The 3,080-nt window shown below is 43.9% G+C and overlaps 1 long non-coding RNA gene across 1 annotated transcript; it reads right to left on the reverse strand.

The window, feature by feature from the left end:
• Nucleotides 1–491: 491 nt before the first annotated feature.
• LOC311302705 lies at nt 492–1,688 on the reverse strand. Its single transcript, XR_014629655.1, has 3 exons — nt 1,592–1,688; nt 708–1,506; nt 492–527 (listed from the first exon to the last, which is right to left on the reverse strand). It is a non-coding gene; the product is annotated as an uncharacterized lncRNA (long non-coding RNA).
• Nucleotides 1,689–3,080: the final 1,392 nt, after the last annotated feature.

Below are 3,080 nucleotides of genomic sequence, written 5' to 3' on the forward strand. Positions count from 1 at the left end.
TTAAAATAAAATATCTTATTTCTGTGGCTGAAATATGAATCACTGATACAGTATGCTTTAGTAAATTATATTTTTAAAACATTTCTATCAGTTTTATGCGATTTACAGGAAAAATAAGTCTGTTAACTGCATTTTAGAAGGCGACTGAAATTGCAGAACAAAAATATGAGATCATTATATACAAAAACTCAAAAGAAATTCAAATACTCTGTTTTTAAACACTTTAATTACTGAGAACATGTAAAAAAAAAATACATTTATGTTAAGGAAATTAATTAATTTTAAGATAAATCACGGTCGCCCCACATGACATTTTTTAAGCCTATGGACAATTCATCTAGATGAAAAAAACACTAAAATCACTTAATTAAATTTTTTTATTTGAATTTTTATGTACACAACATTCTTAATGATTGAACAATTGCAATATATATTGTTAATTTTCGTATTTTAAAATTGGCCTGTTGAAAATCCTTATACGTCATTGACCCTGCTGGAGAAACTCAATGTAGCTTGTTCCAATGAATCTGAAAGACAAAATAAGCGAAAATATGAAAAAAATGGTACTGTTCATGCTGTACAGTTGAATGAGCCTCCCCCTGAACAAAAGCTTCAGTCCAAACAGTCGAAGTTTGATTTAATGTCACAACTAAAAAGCCTGAGTGATGATATCATACAGATTAAAGAGTCCATCCAGCAGCCCTTACCTGTCCCTCAGCAGTGTTTTGCAGTTTATGACAAAGACCCAGCATCAGCAGTGTCCCAACAGACATCAGGATGGACCCAAGTCCAAGAGCATCAGGCCTGGAAACCCGAGACGGCTACATACCAACGGCAGGGAAGCCCATACATGTCTCCACACCAGTTCTCACAAAGCCAACAACAGGTGAGGGAACAGAAAATACCTCCTCTACCTGCAAACCCAGTTCAGTTGTCCACTGTTCCATCAGAACATTCTCTCCAGCCACGTCAGCATTATTCAATCTTAGAAACTCACCATGGACAGCCATATGTGTACCCTTCTCCTCAGCAGCCCCCCATGTCCATCAATTATGCAACTCAGCCGTCAAACTTTGCAGCACCGCAGTATTATCCACAGCAGTATATGGAGCCACCACGACAGCACCCCCATCAGTTCCGCCAGTCCCATCCCTCACGAGCCAGACAATGTTTCCATTGCCAGCAGCGCAACGCAGAAGAACCTTGCACCCATTGTTACCACTGTGGCAGCAGCGAGCACTTCTCAGCTGGCTGTAAGAGTAAAGGCGCCAGACCTCAGCGTGGAGCTCCGTTAAACAGGAGAGGGTTACCCCCAAGGGACAGGGTGTGACCCGAGCAGCAGAGAAGTCCCAAAAACATGAGAAATGTAGCATTGGCCATCAGAGACAGTTTGAGTCCCAGTCGCTTGATAGTACGCTTGATAGTATTTTAACTGCCCCTTGTCAAGTTAACCAGCATTCTGCCATCACGTCCTTAGTTGGAAAACAGTGCCTTGTTACCTGTTATCTACAGGGAAAAAAGATTGAAGCATTATGGGATACAGGCTCCCAAGTATGCATTATAGATGAGGAGTGGAAAGCCAAATATGCACCTGAAGTGACACTGAGAAATATTTCCGAGGCGACCGAAGCACCAGACAGTCTGCGCCTGGTGGCAGCAAATGGAGCGAACATGCCATACAGTGGATGAGTGGAGTTGACTTTCAAGCTGGCATCCCCTGTAACCAATGAGAAAGAGTTAAACATTCCTGTGCTTGTTTTGAAGGACCAAGAATTGCCCAGACCTATCGTCGGGTATAACGTGATAGAACAAATAATGAGACGAAGCGAAAGTGGATCCCTTGATGTGACTAATGCTTGTTTGTACAGAACTGTCAGAAGTGCTTTCCCTAGCATAAAGAAGAAAAGTGTACATACCTTCATCAATTTGGTGACTGCAGAGGGGCTCAGCGAGTACGTAGTAAGAACCAGGAAGGAACCTGTGAACATAGAGAAGCACACCATTATGCAAATTCAGTGTCTGGTAAAAATGCCTCACGTGAAACAAGATACGGTGCTACTGTTTGAGCCACACGTTAACCCAATGTACCCAGATGGCCTTGAACTCTTTGATACTCTCTTCCTCCTGGAAAAAGGGGCTCGCCCAATAATTACTATCAATGTGCAGAATGGAACAGATCACGACATCAAGCTCGGTGGTAGAACAGAGCTAGGAATTCTGCAGCCAGTTAAGTCTGTTTTACCAATATCAAATGCACAGTGTGAAGCCACCGCATCTGTTACACAGGTCCTACCAGAGATCACTGAGGCATCTCCCAATACAGATCGATGGGACCCTCCAGTGGATGTGAGCCATTTAACTCCGCCCCAACAACAACAAGTCAAGAGGATGTTACGTGAAGAGTGTCATGCCTTTTCGAAGTCAGACGACGATATCGGCTGTGTCCCAGGTTTGCATCTGAGTATCTTATTAAATGATTACACCCCTGTTGCCCGCACATACACATCAGTCCCTAAACCGTTATATCAAGAGATGAAGGACTACTTACATGACCTGATTGCTCAAGGGTGGGTGGCCAAGTCTCATTCCCCTTACTCGTCCCCAATTGTTTGCGTCCGTAAGAAGGATGGCAGCCTCAGGCTATGTATTGATTACAGGGACCTGAACAGCAAAACAATCCCTGATCGCCAGCCAATACCCAGGGTGCAGGATATCCTAGACGGGCTGGGCGGTAATGCGTGGTTCTCACTGCTAGATCAAGGGAAGGCCTACCACCAAGGTTTCATGTCCCCAGAGAGCCAGTACCTGACTGCATTCGCAACACCGTGGGGCCTATACGAATGGATTCGTATTCCTTTCGGCCTTATGAATGCGCCTGCAGCGTTCCAACGGTTTATGGAAGAGAGCCTGGAAGGGTTAAGAGACAAAATTTGCATACCGTACTTAGACGACATCCTAGTCTTCACTGAGTCGTTCGATGAACAAGTGGAAGCGGTGAAGAAAGTACTGCAGAGGTTACAGTCCCGTGGAGTCAAGTTAAAGCCAAGAAAATGTGAGCTCTTTAAGAAAGAGGTGCGATA

Source organism: Rutilus rutilus (genome assembly GCF_951802725.1).
Source record: "Rutilus rutilus genome assembly, chromosome: 13".
Taxonomy (NCBI): domain Eukaryota; kingdom Metazoa; phylum Chordata; class Actinopteri; order Cypriniformes; family Leuciscidae; genus Rutilus; species Rutilus rutilus.